Raw genomic sequence first — 22,475 nt, 5'->3', positions numbered from 1 at the left:
TGAGCAGCTGAGACTCCGCTAGCAGCCGCCATTTCAAGAGGCAGAGGGGACACAAGTCACAAGCAGTTCAGTGGGCATTCCGGTGACCCGAACCCCTGTGGGCGCACCCTCACCACGTCCACTCCTGCTGTGCACGCAGGCCTGGCATACCACACACGGCGCTCCAGCAAGGCTGACTAGGGGACGCCGTGTTTATCACGTACGTGTGTGACGTGCGGCAGCATGACTCCTGAAGCTTGCGCCACTCACATGTCATCACGAGCCACCTCAGGAAAAGCTTCCTGAAAGAACAACGTTATGGGACAGCCGATGAAGCCCTTCACCTGACAGTCTCATCGGAGACTCTCAACACCCTGCCACACTCTGGATGGGTGGGTGCTGCTGGCTGCGGAGGGCCTGTGCAGGCTGGAGGAAGAGGGCTTGGGATGCAGGAAGAGGGAACTGTCATGTCTGCAGCCCTGTGGGAGATGTGCGGGGCATCACTGCAGCTGGTGAAGGCTGGACAGACAACTCTGGCTGCCCAGGATGGAGGCAGGCACCCTGCACAGCCAGCATCCCTCCTGACCACAGGCCAGAGGAGCCACGTGGACTAAAGGGTCGCTGTGCCCCTGGGCCACCGCCGAAGGAGGCCAGAAGCTCCTGCCAGGCCCTAGAAGAAGGGCCTGCAAACCACACCCCAAGGACCAGGTGGGCGGGGGGAGTGCTGTCATGTCCCCGGGGGGCTTCCACTGTGGAAACAGTGCCCCCAGGCAGGAAGTGGGGTAGCTGGCTGAGGAGAGGGGCTGGGACAGATGCCCAGGGACAGAGGCCTGAGGGGGACCTCTGGGCCCCCTACACCCCACCTACCCTACTCTTTGAGCTCCAGAATCGACCGTCTTTCCTAGGGTGTCCTGATGGTCTTACTGGTCTGGGTAGTGGTGACTTTTGGAGCAGGAGGTGGGAGGGAGGTGAAGAGCTCCCAGCTTGATGACTGCACAATAGGCCTGTGACAAACCTCTGGGCCTGAGGACACTGCAGGTGCCCCGCACACCAAGGCAGCTGTCCACCTGCACAGACACACACGTGGACACGCACATGCACGAAACAGGCGAAGCCACTTGGATGTCACTTTGTGACAATGGTCTGCCCTTTAGTAACGACGTTTTATTCTTAGAGAAACAGGTGTTTGCTTTATAATTATTGCAACCCCATGTACTGTACAGTCCATGGAATTCTCCAGGCCAGAATACTGGAGTGGATAGCCTTTCCCTTCTCCAGGGGATCTTCCCAACCCAGGGATCAAACCCAGGTCTCCCACATTGCAGGCAATTCTTTACCAGCTGAGCCACAAAGGAAGCCCATTATTCAATGAATTGGTTGTTAATTCACTTTTCTACATGGACAATATATTTCATAATTTAAAAAGTTATATGGAGTCTTGGTGTCCCCTTAGGAATGCAGAGAGCTCATCACTCCCACCCTGCCACGAGATAATGCCAGACAAAGTGCAAATTCATGACTTTTCTTGACCCCATCAGAGATGTGGGGTTATAGGACAACCAATTAACAAGAAATGTGGATCGAGGTGGGTGCCTGGCAGGGGCAGGACTGAGACCCAGCCCCCAGGGCAGACATGTGAGGAGTTGGTCAGCAAAGGCAGCTCAGCTGGGCAGTGTGGGAAGGTCTCCCCTCCTGCAGACTTTTCCTCCATGACCCCCAGCGAACCCCATGCAGCAAGCCTGGGAAAGCTTCTCCTACACACTCTAGAGTCTGCAGGTCATTAACAAGAGATTTTTAGTAAGCAGAACACAAACCTCAAAAGATGAACAAGGTCATTTACAAAGATAAAAAATCCTGTCACGTTTCCCATTAAAGACACACCGTGACTCCAAGGGGTAAACTCAATGGGTTTCAAATGTCCATCTGGGCCTCTGTCCAGGGCGGTGGAAGAGCCCACTCCTGGGTTCCCGGGCAGCCCAGATTCAGGATGGTTTGGAAAAGGCCAGACTCACCCCAAATCAGAGGAGGAGGGCCACCCGTCACACAGCAGCTGCCTCTTACTTGAGTTTCCTGCCTGAACACCAACTCAGAGCATCTCAGATATACACATGCTTCAAAGGACATAATCACACCCGTGAAACGTTAGGTAGAAAGTGAAACGGAGACTGCCATGAACACTGCACACCTACTTCCCGTGGGGGCTGGTGCCCTGAGGTGCCTCCTGGTCTGGTGCAGAGCCAAGGTGCCACCCTGGGATGTTAGGACCCCAGAGGGCAAGCAGTATGCTGCTCCTCTCTTTCCTACCAGTAGCCTGACTGGAAAATGGTAAGAGAAGTGTGGGTCGGGGTGGACATGCTGCCTTCAAGGCCGTAGCACACTCCCCGCCCCCAGGGCGGCTCCATCCCACTGCATCACTGGGGTTGGAGTTTCAAGGACAGCAGCCCCACTGGGATGATCCGGTGACAAGTGGCTGCCCAGGGGAAGCCTGGGGATGCTGGATGCTGGGGAGACCTCTCCTGTGTGTGCGTGTTGGGGGGGCAGGTACTGAGAACTGATGGCCATCCCCTCCTTGCTGCACCCCTACAACAAGCTTCTCACCCTGAAGTCAGCTTTTCCAGTAAGATATGAAATGCTTGTGGGGTCTGATGAGATTTTAAGGGTGGGGGGTCCCACCTCTGCTGGCTTTGTCTTCCTCGTTTTCCTCAAATCCACCTAGGTTTACACCACACCCCTTTGGTCTCCAGTTTACCCCTAAGGATGCCTCTCTGTAGCCTGCAAGATCGACAGCAGTGTCCAAGGATGGGTCCACGGCACTGGTGCCCATGAAAGGCGCATCCTTGGGGGGAAGGAGACTCCGAGACCTTGGATGAGATGCCATTAGAGGCTTGCTGGGCACTCCAGAAAGAGCAGGGCTGTGTCTGAGGAACAGGCCTTGCTTTCTGTTCTTTTGGGGGAACCAAGCTCTTTCTGTGATCCCTTTAAGATCATCCTGCTTAGGGAGGACAGGTCAGAGGCTGAGGGAGGCGCTGCCTCCAGGGCAGACCTTATTCCACAACGTCCTTCCCTAAACGTCAGGGCAAACCAGAGGCAGCAGCCTGACTGCCCTGTCCCCACCCAGCACCCAGCACTCAGTGGAAACGGCACAGGGACTGACGACAAATCCAGCAGGTGAAGGTACAGCCATGTCTCCTACTGACAGCCCCACTATGTGAGCAACATCTGCTCCCAAAGATGCGCGATACAACAACACCTACTTACACGTAAAAGGCATGCTAGACAAGCATTTCCTGGGTTGACTGTTAATACAGCTGTGGAAAGAGTGCCCAGGGAGTCTGCTGGGCAGTACAGATCTGTGCAGCAGTGACAGAGTTAACACTGACGCCTGAACAAGAGGCCACGTGATGACCTCTCTAGCTCTTTCTAGAGCTGGACTTTTCTCCTTTTTCAATAGATGCTTACGAAGCACCTGCTGTGGACAGTCACTGTTTCTGTATCCTAAGAGACGATGTCACAGACCACCTACGTTCAGGACACGATGCTCTACTTGACATAAAGACCAAGTAGCAAAACAGAAAAATGAACTGAGTGCAAGAAAAGAAAATTAAATCCATGAAACGGCAAAGACTCACTAAGGATTAATTTAATCTATTAAGTGATCTCTATTACAGTGGCAATGATTTCACAACATTTATAATGTCAAATTGCTTACGAATTTTTAGCCTCTTCTGGTCAGCATAGAAACTCCAAGCCCTCTGCATTTGGCACTGCCGGGGTTGGAACGCTCCCCACCTCTTGTGAACGGCCCCACACTCTGTCCTGTTCCCTTCGGGAAAAGGACCAGGAATGATTATCCTGAGTTGCTCTTTCTTCTTTCCTGCATGACTCTCTCACTCCTAGTCCACAGATTTTTCTAAATTGTAACATATAGACCAAGGATGGGTCTATTGACTAAACCAAGAAATAATAATGCATTCGTACTACAGATACTTTATTTTCATATTAAGCATGTTCTCTGCCAGTAGCATTCTCTTCCTGAGTGCTTTCAGGTTGAAACCTTTATTTAGGTCAATGGCCGTGGAACACAACAGGTGTTTCCTCCAGGATTTGAAGCTTAAGCACAATCCAAAATGTGGTCACTTTACAAATTTCACAGAATTTGAATCCTAGGACCAAGAACAGCAAAATTTAATTCCATGATTCTCCTCCTATTGTCCCCTGGACCATTTACTCCCCTACCCACTGCACACACACAGAAAAGGCTGAAAAAAGTCACACTATTTGCAAGAACTTGTTAAGCTATTTTTAACCTCCTTATTGCTTTCCTTAATCTCTGCCTACACTTTTGTAAACACCCCCCCTTTACTAATCTTGGCTTCACACATGTGTTTTCTAGTGGGATGCTGACTCATACAAAGAATGAAGACAAAGATTATGGCAACCTCATGACAGGCAAGATTTCAGAAAACTTAACTTCTACTCATCCTTTGTGAAAAGATTACTTGAGGATGTAGTCCAGCAAAACAAGAAGGAATCTAATGAAGATTCCTTTTTTTAAGAAAAAGAAAAAACAGACCAGTTATGCAATAAAAAGAAATGCCAGGATAACACCTTTATAGATGGCCTGGAAAGAAATTGGTCAAAATTAACATAGGAAATCTTTCAAGAAGAAAACAGAATTTATTCAACAAAGAATACAATTAAGGAGCTAGAAGTTTTGGATATTGAAGAAGGAATGTTTCTTTTCTCAAAAAAAAAAAAAAAAGCAATTAAGATTTTCAAGTAATAAAAAATGCTGTGCAAGGCAACTGTGACCCAAACGTAAATCAAATTAACAGGGGGCACGATTTCCCACAATCACTTCACGAGGTACCTAAAACTTCCTCCTCCAAGCGGCAAAGATTTAATGGCTTAGATTTCTAGTTTCTCCTTTGTGGCACTTGCAGGAACAAAAACTTTTTAAAATTTTACTGTGAATTCTATTTCTGGACCTTCAATATTTATAATCAACCCATAAAAGAAACATGGAGAATTTAATTGCAATTATACAACAGAATATGAACATCCTAAACCCAAATTTTTTACATAATGGAGATTTTACATAAGAGATTTCTAAGTTGATCCAACAAAAAGTCGTAAGTTGAGTATATTAAAGTTTTAAGGGGCCAGTAAAATAACTAAAAATAACAGTATAACTAACAAAACTTAGTGACAGCGAAGGACAGAAGACAGGAGGCGTGTAAGCTCACTAAACCCCTCATCACTCGCAGCGAGGACTGGACAGGTCCCGCTGCTGAGAGTGGGGCGTGATCTGTCTTACACACTGAGAACCAGAAGTCTCGAACAGTGCCTGGGACACGGCGGGTACTCAGTGGAAATCTGTCGGAGAACTGAATGAAATTTAGGTGACGAAACAGAGGCACGCGCAAACTGCAGAGTAAGCCCCAGGACTCAGTCTCGGGGCTCCTCTTCTGAGCAGCAGAGCTGCCGGGAGGCCGCTGGAGAACCACCTGTCCTTTCAGCCATTTCTGCTGCTTGATTTCTTTTAAACCAGTGCACGTTGCTATTCTTATCATCATAAAAAGTAAAGACATCTCAGTGCATAAATTAACATTGACTATTGGGGTCGAAAAGAGTCGGATATGACTGAACAATAATGAAATGATAACATCTTTAAAGATGAAAAACAGATCCTCTTGGCACTTTGTCAGGCAAAAAGGACCTGAAGAAAGTTTCAATCCCATCAGTGTCTCAGTGTCCACCCTCAGCGCCCAGGACCCCATACACCTGCTTAGGTTTTTTCCACCAAAAAGGAGGAGCCTGTGCTGGGCCAGTGTGCTGGGCCCGGGGCTCCTGACACTGGACTCTTGCCCCCTGTCTCCCCTGTCTGTGGCCTTGGCACATGAAATGGTCATTTTGAATGTCAGTTTCTGGTCTGAAGATGAGAATAAGGCAACCTTTAGCCCAGTAGCATATGGTGGCTCTGAGGGTTGAGAAGGGTCCCTCTCATGCTTATAAATAGCTGAGATCTGAAAGACCCTTTGTCAGCCAAGTTTTAAAGGGTATTCAGGTTCCCAGGTGAGCAAACAAAGGTGCTATTTTCCCTACAAACAGCAGATATTTGAATCATTTTGAGCATTTGTAAAACCGCATACTTCAACTGCTAATCCCAAGAAACGGCTTGTACAACAGGGTCTCACTGTCACATTACTTTGGGAAAGTCTCAGTGCCACACTCCCTCTGGAAGGCAACTGATATGCACTCTGAGGAGCTGGGCAGGGAAGAAATGGTCTGGCCAGTTACTTCTCCTTTTGCCTTCAATCTTTCTCTGCATCAGGGTCTTTTCACTCTACATTAGTGGGGTTTTAATTATTATTTACACATTTCATTTCTAAGAGTATGGTTGGAATCTGATTATTTGACATGGTTATAAATCACCAACATGAAAAACAACTTCTTTTATAAGTTCAAACAAGGTTTTTGGTGCTAGGGTTTTTCCTCCCTGAAACATCCCAAAAGCCCAGAGCGATAACCACACTTCAACTAAGATGGCAAGGAGGGAAACTTACCACCAAGCCAGGTTTAGGAGGCTTCCAATTACACCTGCCCAGATGGGACCAGTGGGATTGTGGGACTGAGCACAAAAAGTGAGAATTCCGCCAGGGCAACCACTGTGAGTCTGCATATGCTATACACAAAATGCTAAAATGTCTTTCTCCTCTTAGGGTATTTCTCAGTGGCAGGAACTTTTTTCTTTAAAAATGAGGAAAATTCCTGAGCTGATGGATCAAACAGTTTTCGCAGTAAGGTTAAGGAACTCACAAAATATTTTCAATACGAGAGAAGGGCAACACAGTCTTCCTATTTTCCTCCGAAGACAACGAGGTTGCCCCTCCCTCTGCCTCCACCAGAGCCTCCCTGTTCCCTCAGTGTCCCCTGCGTGACCCACTCCTGGGCAGTGGGACACAGTCTAAATGGATTCATCAGGCCGACCCAGCATTTTCTTATACATTGTAGTGGGGTCCTGGGATCTTCCCCCTGGGTCTGAAGCAAGGCTTCCTGAGAAAAGCAGGTTCCATCCTGGCCACGGAGCCCAGATGTGGTGACAGTCCCCAACCTCACTCCCCAGTCAGAGGTTCCATGTAGCACTTCCCATGACTGCACTGCGCTGCCAGACCAGACTCCCCTCATAAAGGGGCCCCCTTGCCAGGTGGGGGCCCCTTCTCCCCCAGACCATGCTGGCCACATCCAGCACCCTTGTCAGTGATAGGTTCACACCCGGCTTGAGTCGGAGCCTGCTACGACCAGAGTCCCAGCCCATGGAGAGGATGAGATGAAGCGAGGCCTGTGTCCTGGGTGCTGGGATGTGTCAGGGCCTGCTGTGACTGCACCACCCAGGTCCCGCCAGGGGTAGCGTCTCCAGCTGGACTCCCTGTGCTGTTCCCAGGAGGCGTCCAAGATAAGCATGGAGGCCGCACCCTGTCCTTGGAGATCGCACCCACCCACGAAGACGAAGGGCCCTCTCCCGAGCGGGACCCCCTCCCCAACACCCTCTGACACACAGCTGAGCTGTGTCTGTCTGAACAGTGAGCTCTGGGCCCCAGTCGCCCTTCTGCAGGGGGCCTGAGCCAGTGCCCGCCCGGAACAGGATGCAGGGTCACTGGGAAGAACAGACAAGGAAAAGGCGGTGCTCCCACCCAGTACTGACCAGGGAGGGTGGTTCCACAGCCCCAGAGAAGGAAACCCTTGACATCCCTCCCAGTTCTGAGCCTCAGGGACTCACTGGGGGCTGTCAGACTCTCTGGTCAGACCACTGCTGCTTCATGAATGTTCCTGGAACAGTGTCTCTGCCTATTTATGGATCAAGCGACGTTTCGGTGGCCAGGAGAAGCGTCAGAGGAGGGCAGGTTGGAGGACAAACCAGACTAGAAGGCAGCCCACTCCTCCCCTGCCCATGTAGCCTCTGACCAGGGCGGCCACCAACCCCCACCCCCAGCCCGGTCCCATGCCCAGCAGGCCTGCAGCCTCAGAGCCCGCATTGGCTGGCCCGTCCCTACCTGGACTCACCACCGACCACCACGGGGTGACAGACGCCCCCACTCCACCCCTGGGGCATGAGGACGGCCCACACGGAGGCTCCCTGGGCAGTGGTACTACACACCTGTGCTGTGGTTCTTCACCCTCAAGTGTCCCGGAGTCTGTGATAAAGTAAGTGGCCGCTGCTCCTATGGGGGGCCACTCCAGACCAGCGACTGCTGCTACTCACCCTCAAAGAGGCCAGAAACCCATTTAATAAGGGACACAAGTCTAATGAGGAATTAGGGCTAATTCCTCCCTGCACTAATGTGTTTATCTTTTGGTTCCATGTAATCCTCACCTGTAAACAGCACCAGCCCTGTCTGCAGAAGCTCCGAGTGCAAACACTTCCATGCATGAATTCACCCTAAGTTTGGGAGGGGAGGGCGGTGGCCTGGAGGGCTGGGGTCAGGCCTACCTGGCCGCAGGCCCAGCCCCTTCTCCTCAGAAACAGAAGCAGCACTAATCGATCTACAGGAAAGGGACCTTCCAGACCAGGAAACTCAATTCCAAACCAGACTAAGGGTGTCCTGAGGAAACCAACCCGGGATGGAACCTTCAGAGGGGCAACGTCTCTCCATGGGGTGTTACCCCGTTCTCAGATCTAGCACGTAAAGTTAGCTCTGGATCTAGGGTCTGGCCTTCCACACAGCTGCCCTGACAGCTCCCACCATCAGGCGAGTGCTGTCCTGTGTGGGTTGCTTCCCCCCGGAGGTGCCATTACCATCAGCCCTGTGTACTATGAGGTCGTCGCCTGCAGGGATGGGACATCAGTGTGTCCTATTTCTACAGACAGAAACGGGGCTCGGAGCTCCCAGGCCCCCAGCCTTGTGAGGGGCCAGACTGGAAGAGGGCACCCAGAACCTCCCTGTGTTCACCAAAAGAACTGGAGGGCACGCCCGCTGCAGCTGTGCCCAGGATGTAGGGGATCCGCCATAAACCAGCTCAACATTTATGGCCACAACAAGTGCCATCCCTTTGATGGAAACCATGGTTTTCCCACTTAATTTACAGACTACGTGTGCATAGCTCCCACCTCAGGGAGACACTCTGCCAACCTTCCCTTTGTTTGCCGCAAGGGACCGCTTGTCAGCCTGGAGAACAGAGTGTGCAGAGCCACAACAAAAGCAGAAGTAAGTGTGGCCCCCCGTCCCCCGCCCTGACAGCTCAGCCCGGGCACCAGCCATGCTCACCAGTAGAAGTAGTAGGCCAGAGCCACGGCCAGCAGGGCGGTGCAGACGCCCCAGAATAGGCAGGCCGAGTAGCTGGCCAGCATCTTCGGGTCCTTCTTGAGAGTTGGTGAGAGGAGCCTGGCGGCCGGTGTGGGTCAGCCTCCGACCCAAGGTTAACTGGAGGGATCACGGCCAGGACCGCTCTGCCGGGGTCTGTCGGGCTGCGGCCACCGGGACCATCTGCCCAGCAAAGACCCAGCTTCTGGGTCCCGCCGTCCACAACAGCCTGCGGGTCTCAGCGGCCAACTCAGAGACAAACTGGAGCTGCATAGAAAACTCGGGCCTCTCCTCGGCCACCGCGGGGGCTTTGTGGGAGCCCACTAATCCAGTAAGCGGCTTGCAACCTGGAGCCACAGTAAGCAGGTGGTGTCACGGGGCTCGGCCAGGAGACAGGTCAGCGGGCCCCATCCAGCCCCCCATCTGGACTGTGGATGGAGGGCACATGCAGGAACCCCAGTGGCCTGACAGCCCCCTACTCAGCCTGGGGCGGGTTTTGCGGTGAGCTAGCCGGTCAAGCGTGGCCCTCGGGCTGATGTCCTCTGTGTGGGGCCGAGTCCTGAACTCCAGGCAGGGCCCAGAGACCACACGCACTGCCCAGTGTCAAACCTGGGTACCAGGTGGGCACGGCTGCTCCAGCGCTGCTGTGGGCACGGGTCCCTGTAAAGAACCATGGGGGAAGATGCCCCTCTTATCCTTGGGAGAGGTGCAGAATGAACCTGACCCCTGCACAAGCAAATGTGGGGGCCTGTCTTCTGACCCTGAAGCCTCCCCAGTCTGGGACGTCTGAACCTGCTGTGAGCGGCCAAGGTGAGACAGGATGACCCAGGGACAGAGGTGGCCCTGCAACACAGGGCCTGCACAGACACAGGCGCACGAGGCACGGAAGAGGGGTTTCCAGAGGGCTCTTCACGCTGTGTTGGGGTGGAAGGACAGTCATCACTTTCCACATCTTTGCAGCACTCAGCATAAAAGACCGTCTCCTGAACCGGCTGTTGTCCTAGCCGCTCTGGCTGCCAGCCTGGCCCCCTCGCAGCCCTGTGTCCTGCTTGGTAAATACACAGCTGGAGAAGCCTGATCAGTCTGAGCTCCACCGTGAGGCTTCAGGGTGTGGACGGCCCCATGTGAACCAAGGCAGCTGTCCTGTGCCTCTGGACGGGCTACTGTACGGCTCCTTCTAGACACATCGTTCTGCCAGTCCAGCCTCGGGCTCCTGGCCCAAGGAGCTTCAGGGGAGAAAGCGGTCATCACTTGTCCGCTGAGCACATGGGCGGGGCTGCAAGCTTTGCCCAGCACCATCCCCACTGGCTAAGGCTTTCCAGCCCTTAATCCCCACCAAGGCAGAGGAACTGCTGACCTGGGAGGCTGGCTCCTTGGGAAACACTTGGAGCTCAGGAGAGAACACAGCCTCTGCCCTCCTGATGAGGAATGACCCAGCCCCTCCCCCAGAGCTGTGCACTGACCTCGGCTACAGAGCAAGCCCCCAGCATCCGGCAGGGCCCCTGGTGCATCTGCTTGTGTGATTGTGACCCATCACTGAGCTGAGGTCTCCCTCAGACCTCCAGGAAGGGTACAGACAGCCCTGCCTTGACCCTTGACCAGCAGCACCTGGATTTGACCTTTGCCCTAAAGCCTGTTCTCATTTAAAAAGCTATTTGTAAGGACCTTCTGAGCCTCAATTGGTTCTGCCCTGCTCCAGAAAGGCTCCCCAGGCCTCTCCACATGCAGCCAGAACTAACCATGCATCTGAAGCACAAATCAGGTCATGGCCCCCCAAATCACCGCTGCCAGCATCCCAAGGGTCACCTTCGATTCCAGGCCTTGGAGACATTCCCAAGTCCTGTCCTGTCCCCAGCCTCCTGCCGCAGTCACAGGGCTGGAGCCAAGCTCGGAGGGTGGGTGGGCAGCTGGGGGAGGTGGTGTCCCTGAATACCCGGGGTCTGGCAGCGGCCCCTGAGGATGGCCACAGGGCCCATGAGGCAGGAGGTGAGACAGAACCCTTGTGAGAGTTAGGCCCCTTCCCCGGCATCCACAAGCCCACGAGCTTCCACCCTGGAAACTAGGAGCCAAGAGTCAAGTGGAAAGTGGACACATGGAGACACGCAGTGGCAGGGGCGTCATGCTAAGTGCCGGGCCCTGTACAGGCATTACTCACTGAAGGACCAGCATGCTGCTGCAGACTCCACAGAACACTGTCCCAGGGCTCCATGCTACTGGCAGAGCCAGGATTGGAAATCAGTTTGGCTAACGCAGCCTCTGAGCCGGTCGCTGTCCCCAGCTGCTGGCTGTACTCCAGATGTCCAGAGAGGAGCTGAGCTTGGCCTGTCCAGCAGTCCCCAGGGGCCGGGTGTCCTGGAGCTGGTCCACACAGCTCCACGCCTCAGACACTTATGAAATCTCAGCCCACCACCCTCTACCCTGGTTCCCCAAAGACACTGTCAACCCTGGTGCCCTGCACTCAGGGCAATGGGCAGCAACAGGCGTTGGTCTCAGAGGAGAGGCGCTCCGGGTTCTCTGCCCTGCCTCCAGTTCTCAGCTGTCCGGACACCTCTGCCCCAGGAGGGCCTCTTGCTCACTGACTGGCTGCATTTATTGGGTTAACGGGTTGAGGAGAGGCCGCCCGCCCGCTGGGGAGGCCTGGCTGTTTATAAACAGCAGCCTGTTTATCCAGTGAGCTCAGCGCCAGAGCTGGGGGAGCACCCTCAACAAGGGACGCGTTGCCAGAAGTGCTCACCCACGACTCCCTGGCCCGAAGGCCTCTCTGGGCTCCCCTCCTCACAGGGTCCCCTAACCCGCACTCTATATTCCGCCCAGGGCGACCTCCCCGCTGACCGCTTAGACACGGAGCTCCTGGTGCTTTCCTGCAGCACGAAACTGGAAAGGGCGTGAATTTCTAGGGCCTTCTCCACGGGTCCCGGAGGAAGCAGGGAGGGGTGGCGTCTGCAGCCCCAGCATCCCCAGAGAGGATGCTCTCACCAGCTCCAGTCTGCGTGCCCGGAGGGCCCAGGGCCACGTTCTGCTGGGAACCGGCCTCGGACACACAGGGCGGCACCGTGGCGGGCCACCTCCCACCCGCACACCTGGAGGTTTTGTGTTTCACTCTTCAACCCGATCCGCCCTCCCACAGCTTTAAATACGTGAATAAATACGTAAATAACAAAAATAATCCCCACACGTGAAAAGCTCCCGGGTAAACGAGCCGGCGGTGGCGGAGGCCCCAGGAAGGAGGCCAGTGCTCTCGGGGACCAGCTGACACCACGCCCTTCCAAACCACACGGGGCCCTTGGAGGACACAAGTTACTATGCAAACCAAACACGAGTAAACAGCCTGAGGCGCGAGCCCAGGAAAACCCACGGCCAGGTCTCCAGGGCCTCGGAGGAGCCCGGGACCTCCACCTCCTGCCTCCTGGGACCTCCAGCAGTGCCGTCTGCACAGCGGCAGTGACCCAGCGGTGTCTGTACAGGCTGATTAGTGAACACGGGCAGAGAGGCAAGCGTGGTAGGTGGCCCAGGATAACATGGGATCCACCTGCAAAGCCTTCCAAAGACTTGGGACCAGGCTCTCTGGCAGCCCCTGGCCACCTCAGGCATTCAGACAATGAGAACACACTTATTTTTCGAGGGGACTATTTGTCAGGCCTTCAAGAGGCACTTAAGAGTCCAGTGCTTGGAAGCACCTGTAGAACTACCTGCTGGTCCTTGAAGCAAGATGACAGCATAGGAAAAAAGGAAACTGGCATGTGGACAACTTTGGTTCATTAGGAGATAACTTTAAGCAGCCCAGTATTCTGCATGGACTTGAAACACATATGCACACCCCTCTTAGTGAATCTCTTGGTTTCCAGGAACTAGTACCACCCACTGGACACTCACCCACAAAGAAAGCTCCTAGGATGAAGGCAATTTTTAAACAAAATATAGTTTCAATCATGAAATCTGTTTGAACAATTATCGTGATTTTTAACAACTCATATGAATCAGCTTGCTTTGTTCCTAACCATTTCAACTAAACCTGCTGTTAACATTTCTAACCTTCAGCTAAGTGACTGCCACATGTACACTGCAGCCATTCCCAGGCGGGCATGTACACGACCCTCACTCTGGTCTTCGTGATCTCCTGATGCAAGAAAACAGACCTGAGAGGCTGTGAAAGCCACGACACCATGAGCATCAAGGCTCTTCCTGTGATACTTACAGATGTTGGGGCACAGGAAGAAGCCAGGTGACTACACCAAGGAGCTGCTCGAGTGACCAAATAGTTTACATCCATTCAGGGCAGCAGCTGGGCAGGGCTTGCTCACCCCTGCGTGTGCTGAGCGAAAGCAGAGCAAGAATGCGACGGCACCACACAGACGCACTGCTCCTCGTGGCAGGATGCCCGCCCCGGGGCAGAGCAGCGTCTCATAGGAAGAGGAGGAGGGTGCCAGGCTGGACCTGGACCTCCCACCTCCCCGGGCAGCACCAGGGGCTGGAAACCCAGTGGGGAGGGAACCAGGAAGTGGGTTCTCACCAGACACCAAACCTTCCAGCACCTTGACCTTGAGCTTCCAGCCTCTAGAACTGTGAGAAATGAAGGCCTGCTTGTGTCCGCCCCCAGGCTAGAGGAGTCTGTGGCAGCAGCCTGAGTGGCCTGAGCATGGTAGCAGGAGACTCTCGGGTCAAAACAAACCTCTCCTCTTCAAAAGCAGTGGGGACCGAGGACAGCACCATCTGGGATCAAACCTGGTCTTGGCACCACTGCGCTGCGTGCCCCTGAGAAGTGCACATGCCTCCCTGGGCCTCCGTGTCCTTCTCTATACAGTGGCAGTTTCTAAGTCACCAGGTTTCGAGCGACTCTTGCAAAGCACTTCGACCGGGGAGGTGGCAGGGGTGGGGTGGGGGTGGGCAGCCCAGGGCCCAGTACCGCTGGTGTCAGCGTCACTGCGTTCAGTCTGGTAAAGTCAGCTGCAGGGTATTTCATTGTACAGATGTGGTAACCACATCACCCTTCTCCTTCTGAGGACACTTGGGTCACTTCCGACATTTCTCCTTTACAAGCGATGCTACATTGAGCCTCCTTATATGGATCCTAGAGCCCTTGTTGAGTATTTCGGTTAGATAGAGTCCCCAGAAAAAAAGGCTGATCAAAGCGTAAACAGACTTTCTATTTTTAAAGGTACTGCCATCTTAGTCCTCAAAAAGCTGTAGCAGTTTCCACTCAGCCCAGTTGCGGACAGTGCTTTAATCACTTGACACATGCCTTCCAAGAGGGTGTCTAATGGGACAAGAGAAACCGCCTTCGAACACACACTTCTGTGCGCTCACAACCTGGTCTCTGCGAGATGTGGGCCCTCGGTGGGACTGGGTATCCCCGCGGGCTGCGGTCACACTGGCCGCAGAGCCCGGCCCACACTCGCTCAGCTGCCAGTGTGCCCAGGACGTCCGTGCACTCCTGTGACTCTTAGCGTTCTTCCCAGCCCTGGCGTCTGGAGAGTCTGAGGCACCCCACTGCTGGGGCACCTGCCTGTCTCTGGCCCGAATCTGCTCCTGTTTAAGCCCCGCAGGCTGTCCCAGGCTCAGTTTACTGCCCTCGTCCCGGAGCCCTGCAGGTGACGGTGTGATGGCGAGCTGGCCTGCATCCCCCCTGCCGGGCTGACTCTCACGGGCCGACCAAGTGTGGCAACAGTGGAGCCTCATCCTTCACCGGGGGCGTGTGAACACAGCCAGACCGCCCGCTCCTCCTGGGAAAGCACAAGCTTCCACAGTTCCGAGGGCATGACCCCGCCTCCTGCACCACACCATGTGCTAGCCTCCAGGCTGTGGATGAACCGTCCCCGCCACCACCTAGGGGCACAGCGGGTGGAGGGACACCGATGAGCAGGCTCGTCCCTGCCTGGGACGCCAGACTACTAGGAGCCTTCTCTCAGGGACCTTCCTGCCCATCTGTGATCAAAAGACGTCTTTTCCAATGGGCACACACATGCTATCAAGAGCCCACAAAGCTAACTACCCCCTCCCCAGTTTCTGGGGCTCAGATAGGAGCCCTCCGGTTCCCACCTGGATGCCCTAACTGTGGGGCCACCCTGGTGTCTCCTGATCTACTGGTCAGGCTCTGGGGCCCTGTGCAGTTGAACTTGCATTTTCTGACCACTGGGAAAACATGCCAGGCCTCCGGCTGCTCCCACCCCCGTCCTCTGAGCACGAGTGGTCTTGGTGTCAGCCTCTCCTTCCTGCCCCGACTTGCAGACTGCCCGTCCTCAGGCCTGCCCAGCCTGAGTGTCCTGGGGTGGCCCTGCCCTACAGTGGGGGGCTGCAGTCGCCCATGGGTGGTGGGCAAGTCTGGGGCTTAGAATCAGGAAGTCCAGCTTTGTAGGACACCTAAGTCACATTCAACAGATCAGTGACACGGCTGTCACTTTGACCTCCCCCGGTTCCACACCAGGCAGGAAAACGGGCTGCCATTCGTAAGCCCCTAGTGAACAACCGTTCTCGCTTCACAGTGTCTTGTCTCGTCGTGATGGGAGCTACAGTCTCGTCCTGCCCTGAGCACCCAGACACAACGCATGTTTTCTAGACTTTGCAAGCTGGCTCACAGAACCAGCTCCATCAGGAGAAAGCTCTGACTCCAAACACACACTTCACGTGCTCAGCGTCAGACTTCTCCAGTGACCCTGACCTCGACGCGGGCTCCTGCTGTTTGTGCGTCCAGAGTGTAGGCCTCCCAGGCACCTCCACAGCCCAGGCCTTGGCCCTCCCCACGGCTGGCACCTAGAGAGGCCGGGCACCTGGAAGAGCTCACGACTCCTTGAAACAATCAGATCAGGAAGTCATGGGCGCTGAGGCCAGGGGGAGTTCACAGGGGTAGATGACAAGATGCCCTGCCCAACACTCACCTCTGCCCGGTCCAGCCGACCAACGTCAGCTCCAGGGAAACTCAGCCACCAGCGAGACCACCCAGAATGCTTCTCTCAACTGTCTCTGTGTTTCTTTTGTAGCACAAAACCCACCACACCTAAGTACTTACTGGTCCAGGTTTATCCTCTCCACATCATAGCCCCTGGGCAGGGACCCACCCTCTGGCATCTCCCTGCTTCACACCCCTAATTCTGCCACGGGCATGAACACACCCTCACCCTTCAGAACAGCTTCCTCCAGCCCTTGCATGTTAACCTGACATAATCCCCAAGATATGGCTGTGCAGAAAGGCAGAAGTGACAGCCAATCACCGCCCCCCCCAACTCCAACCCCGCCCTCCCCTGCAGACTCAGAGTCTGTCCCAGGCAAATCAGGGAGGTGGCACCCCAGCAAGCTGGCACAGGGTGATACCATGAGCCTGGGGGGATCTTAAACTGCATTTAAAAAGTGAAAGGTAAAATTCACTTTAGTGATGTATTTTATTTAACCCAGTACAGTCAAAATGTCATCATTTTAACAGGCAATCAATATTGAGAAGGCAGTAATGAGATGTTTTGTATTACCCCTTCATCCAAGTCTTTGAAGTCTGTGTGTTTTTAGCTCTCATGGCTACTTAGTTTTCAAGGTCTGAGGCATCGCACATTGGACCGTCAGCTCTGCCGTTTGGTTACTTGTGTAATGTTTGTGGCAGATGAAAGCTTCTGATCACCCTGACTGGGAGACACTACAGACCCAGGAATCACTCAGCCATGACAGCCTGATGGAAGCAGGGTCAAGTGTGGTGCGCTGGAGGCAGACACAGGATGGGTGAACACAAGACCTCTGGGTCCCTGGTCCTTGCCTGTCTTTTGAAGCTCAGGGTGAAGACAGACAAACCATGAAAAATTTCAGCACATTAATGAGGAGCAAGTTCTCAAAATTGGAGGCCAGCAGAGGCAGGGAGGGACCCTGGATAGACCACTAACCCAGCCCCCTCTCCTGCAGCTGGAGCTCAGGGAGACGTGAGCCCACAGAGGGTACAGACTCGGAGACCTGAGATGCGTGGCCCTGACCTCCTGTCCCCTCTCCCCAGGAGGACTTGGAGCCTCTTCCAGAGGGAAGGAGAGAGGCCCTGTGGGGAGCAGCTCCCAGCCACCCTTACCTGGGCTCTGGGTGCCAGCCTGCAGGACAAGTCCCAAAAGCCCTTAAGTCCCACGAGGTGGCTTTTATCCTGCCCTCAGCCCCGCCCCGTTGGTGAGGCAGGAGCTCCTAGGAGGATGGGAAAAAAGATCCTGCCTCTTGCCTGTGCCTGGAGATGGGGGGCTTTTCACCCATGACTCAGACTCTGTGCAAGCCAGGAAGGCAGAAGCAGCCAGGAGAGTGGTCTGGGACGGGCGCTGCAGGCCCAGGGGAGAGTGCACTGCTGCCCACGGCTGCTGGCCAGGCCCCAAGTGCGGAGAGGAGCCAGAGACTGTGGCTGCCTCCTTCTTTTTCTTATTTTCAGAGACTGGAAGCCGGGACTTGACCAGCCCCCACACTGAAAGAAGCAGTGCAAGTCCACGGTGAAGAGCCACCCACGTGCAGAGCAGTGAGGAGGGAGGACAGAGAATCCAAATTCAGGCCAAGGGTCAAGGACACACACAGTTCCTGGAAAATGACTGCTCTGCCAAGTGGCAGAAGGAGCTGCTTCTGTACCAACTGGACAGACATCCTGTCCACAGGCACAGGCCCAGCCAGGAAGGAGAGGGGACCAGTGGGAACCCCGTGTCTGGCCAGGAAGAGGGAGGTGGAGGCCACTGAGGGGAACTTGGGGGAAAGCCCTTTAAAAGGAAACGGCCCAGATATGCACTCTTCCTTCCTACCTGGAATGAAGATGAAATGGCAAGGGGGGGAGCAGCCTTCTTGAGACCAGTAGGTCACAACCAGGAGGACAGAAGCTGTGGACTGAGGAGTCAGAGTCCTGAGTCCCTGTGGCTCCATGGAGCTACCACCCCTGCTGTGGACTGTCTTACTATTAACAGGAGAAACACTGACCTGTGCTGATTTCTTAGAGCACCTGCGCAGGGGCTGAAGCTGCTCCCAGCAGATGTGGAAGTCTGGGGCAAAGGTGATTAAAGGGTAGATCTTGAGACTGTTACAAATTAACCTGATCAGTTTACGACTCTCCAGCGGTTCATGAATGTGGCTCTGGCTTCTGCACTCCCATTTCAATCCTGTCTACACTTGAACAGGGAGCTGTGGAGGCCGTGCCCAGAATGCACTGGGTTCTCACGCTACCCTTCTGAGCACACACACCCGTGTTCTCTTGGCCTCACGTGTCCTTTCGCAGCATAAATGCCCAATGACAGATGGTCCTCTCGGGGACAGTTGCATCATGGGTCCTGATGTCCCCACAGTGTTGGGAGGAGAGCAGAGGCTTGTGGTTAGAACAGGAGAGCTCACCCACCAGGGCCCAGCTGGGCACACAGCACCCTGGTCCCAGTCATGCTGACCAGGACTGGGATCCATCCACGGCTGGAGGCTGGTCACCCAAGCAACTGCCTCCCCAGCCCCTCACTGGAGCCCCAGGGCCCCCTTCACCCTGCAACCCCGCCCCCAAGGACAGGAGCCCCAGCCCCAGTCTCTGGGCAACACTTTACAACTTCTGCCACTTGCACAGGTTTTTGACTCTAAAAAGTCAAATGCAAGAAAACAATGTCTCAGACACCCTTGTACCCACATCGCCAGGTCGCAGGGCGGGGTCTGAGACAGACCCCAAGTCCAAAAGGGCAGCTCCAGGGACCCGAACTATCAGCCTCGGACAGGCTACCGTTCACACAGACACATGTGCACATGCAGACACGCGTGCAAACACAGACACGCACACCCAGCCTCCGGCTCCTCACCTGCAGGAGGATGGCTGGTGCAGGCGCCCCCAAGGCCCTGGACCCCAGAGCCTGTGACTCCCCCCACCAGGGTCACAGGTGGTGTCTGAAGACAGGGTTGAGATAAGAGGCTCCTGCCAGGCCAAACCCAATCCTGGTGAAACACAACCGCCCTGGGCCACCCTCCTGGCCCAGGCATGTTCCCACACATTCCAGCTCGGAGCACAAGGCAGGATTAGCACCGTGCCCTCCCCACATCTCCCATGGCACTCAGCTGCGGCTGGGGGCTGGCGCACTGCACACCTGCCTCCCACCTTCCCTCCTCCTCCACACATGCGTGTGCACCACACGCATGCCCACAGATACATCCCACATGTGTGTGCATCATGTGCATCCCACATGCACACACACACACGTGTACCCATACGTACCCCCACGTGCACCACCACACATGTGCGCGCGCACATGGGTGAACCGCACACACCCACAGATGCATCCCACACATGCATCCCCACACATGCACCCACTCACCCCCCTGCAAGCCAAGCTGCTCTCTGCCCAGTGCTGCCACCCAGCCCACCCCTTCCCGACCTTCACTAGAGTCCCCCGCCAACCTGAGTCAGCTGGGGCCTCCCTGTCCAGCAAAGGCTGTGACCATGCCAGGCATCTGCTGGGGGCCCCAATGAACCGAGAACAAATCCCCTACCCCCTGGCTGCTGGGCCTGCCGTCCACACACCCCCCACTCCCCACCAGCTGCACTGTGTCCACCAGCTGTCCCTCCATCCGTCTGACCCTCCTCCAGCCCACTCCTGCTGGGGCCCACTGTCCCCTGCTGCCCCCCTGGGAGGGGCTGTCTGTTCTCCCGCAGCATTCACCCCACCTGCCACCCTGCCACACCCCCAGTCAGGCTCCTGTCAGCAACTGTCACCTGGCATTTTGGTGTTCATCTGTTTATTGCTGTCGCCTCAGCCCCCATCCCACCACTGCCCACTGGAATGCAACCCTGGAAGCTGGGAAGGACCCCTAGAAATTGGCAAAGGACAGAGGGTCCCAACGTGGGTCTTTAGCATATTTCATGTTTCTCTGTGTCACCTCCCCCAGGAGCCTCTGACCCCCCAGGAGCCTCTGCCCTCACCAAACAGAGGTCTGCAGGCTGCTCGCCCACCCCTGACCCGAGCAGCACAAGGGACGTGACTGGCCCTTTCCTGCAGTTAGCGACTGTTGAATAAGATCTCAGCTGAACCTGTTTCCAGGCTCAGTGCTTCACCCTCCCCACTGGGCGCCTGACCTCTGGCTGGGACGGCCCGACCTAGGGGGCCTGGGCAGGTCCACGGTCATGGTGGCCAGGTTCTCTCCAAGCTGACAAACCCCAGTGGACACCAACGGCCCATACCCACAGAGCAGCAGACCCTCCCAGCAGCCACCGGAGCCCAGACCAGGGCCTGTTCCGCAACCACTGACAGGCAGGTTCTTTATAAGCAACCTGACTTCTAAGACAGACAACACATGTCGCTGGTTACAGCATTTTTCCAGTGCATATGAAGTACCTACAGCAGAGAGAAAACATCCAGATGGTCCTCCCTGGCCCCCAGCTCACTGGCACCAGCCACCAATGCTCCCTCCTTCCTCCGACTTCAGCTCCTCACACCCAGATCCTGGGGGAAGGATTCTGGTTTCACCTCAAACAAAGAAGCCAACTTTCTCACAATGACCCACCAAGTGTTCGTTAAACCTTCACGAGAGCGGCATCAAGACACAGAGGTATCCTCACACCTGCACCTTCTGCTGACCTCCCAGGATGTCCCCCCACCCCGCCCCGTGCTCTGGGACGTTCCCCACCACATCCACCCAGCACTGTGGCTCTGGGACATGCCTACCTCCCCCGATACCCACTGGCCCATCCTGAGACTCCAGAGGTCGGGAAACGATAGGCAAGATCCCTGGAGACTCACTCAGAGAACCAACCACCTGGGGCCAGTTACTGATAAACAGAAGCACAGCCGACAACTGAAAAAAGCTGTCAAGGTGCCAAACAGTGGAGCTGCTGCAAGGTCCTTCACCGCCCCAATAAAGCCAAGTTCCTGGTGTCCCCGGCATCCCTGAGCCCCACCCTCACAGAGGAAGCCACACACACACACACACACACACACACACACGCATAAGCCAGAGCAGGAGCTGCCACAGGAAGGGCCCTGTGCTCGGGGGTGTGCGAAGCAGGAGTGTGGTGGCTGTGGTTGGTGACCAGCAGGGACTTATGCACCCGCTGGGCTGCTGCAATAACTGTCAGCATCTATGGCAGAGAAGGAAGGGGATAAAAAGGCCAGCTGACGGTCCTGGGAGGCCAGGGGCGGGGAGTGAGGAGCAGGTGGGGAGCGCCACAGCTGGGGCCCAAGTGCCCTGCTGCCCACTCCAGTGTCACCCCTGGGGCTCCCTATCCCTCATTTGCAGATGATGCCCAGAGCCTGTCTGGTCACAGCAGGGACTCTGAGAGGGCACAAGGGCAAACACCCGGCATGGCACCGCATGTGCCAGAGAGCGGGCGTGAAAACACCGTGTGCCCAAATCCTGGTCCTCAGGTTTTCACATTATTTGAAACATCCCAGAGTCAGAAGGATGGGTACCATGGGGAGGAGTGAGTTGAACAGGTTCAACATGCAAAATTCAAGAGCAGGCGGGAAAGCAAAGGAGAAGGATGGTAACGAGATGATTATGAGCAGGAAGTCCAAGCTCGTCAGTGATGGCGACAAGCATACACAGCAGTCTACAGGTCCAGTCGCGTGCTAGAACACAGGAGATAAGCAAAGCTAAGACACAGTACCACAGAAAGACAGAAACTGCAGGCAAAGGAAAGACACACAAACACCCACAGGAAGAACGCTGGCCTGAGAGAGTAAGATCGAGACACAGACTAGGAGCCGAGAGAGGTCCTGGAGCCGTGAAGAGGGTTGGCACATGGGGACAGGTGGCTCTGTGCCCAAGCCTGTGCCTGCGACAGGACTGGAGGCCGTGCCCGGGCCACCAGAAGGCCCAGCGAGGGGCTGCGATGTGCTGCAGGGGACAGAGGAGTCCGAGCACAGGGGGCTGACCCGACAAGACACGCTGTGCGCTCAACAACCAGGCAGGGCAGGGGAGGGTGTGGAGGAGGCGTGGCAGAAGCAGGGTGATCCCATCACTCCACGAGCAGCAGCAGGTACACCGAGGCGGCCCGGGTGTGCAGGGCGGTCGGGAGCAGGTGCCAGGGAAGGGAACGGCGCGGGGAGGGAGGCCACAGGGCATCTTACTGTCGCTCTCAGGAGAAAAACAATAGACATTATCTGAAAGGAGGGGACTCTGGATCTGACATAAATCTGCTCACACTAGGTAACCACTAATGCCAAGAGCACTTTCCTGACTGTCAGGTCAGCATCACCAAACACAAAACGAGATACTAGAAAGGCCAAGAACAGACACCGCAAA

The 22,475-nt window shown here is 55.3% G+C and overlaps 1 protein-coding gene across 3 annotated transcripts in view; it reads right to left on the bottom strand.

The window, feature by feature from the left end:
• AGPAT3 (1-acylglycerol-3-phosphate O-acyltransferase 3) overlaps positions 1–22,475 on the bottom strand; it is an 89,048-nt gene that overhangs the window by 33,294 nt on the left and 33,279 nt on the right. Inside the window, exon 3 of one of the 3 annotated variants that reach the window (XM_070376853.1) lies at positions 204–281. The exons of the other annotated variants lie outside the window; for them this stretch is intronic. The gene's annotated coding sequence lies outside the window, so the exon portion shown is untranslated. The remainder of the gene's footprint in view (positions 1–203; positions 282–22,475) is intronic. 3 annotated transcript variants of the gene reach the window in all.

This window comes from Bos mutus, chromosome 1 (genome assembly GCF_027580195.1).
Source record: "Bos mutus isolate GX-2022 chromosome 1, NWIPB_WYAK_1.1, whole genome shotgun sequence".
NCBI classification, from domain to species: domain Eukaryota; kingdom Metazoa; phylum Chordata; class Mammalia; order Artiodactyla; family Bovidae; genus Bos; species Bos mutus.
The sequence above is the reverse complement of the archived record's forward strand: the minus strand, read 5'-3'. Positions and strand labels throughout refer to the sequence as shown.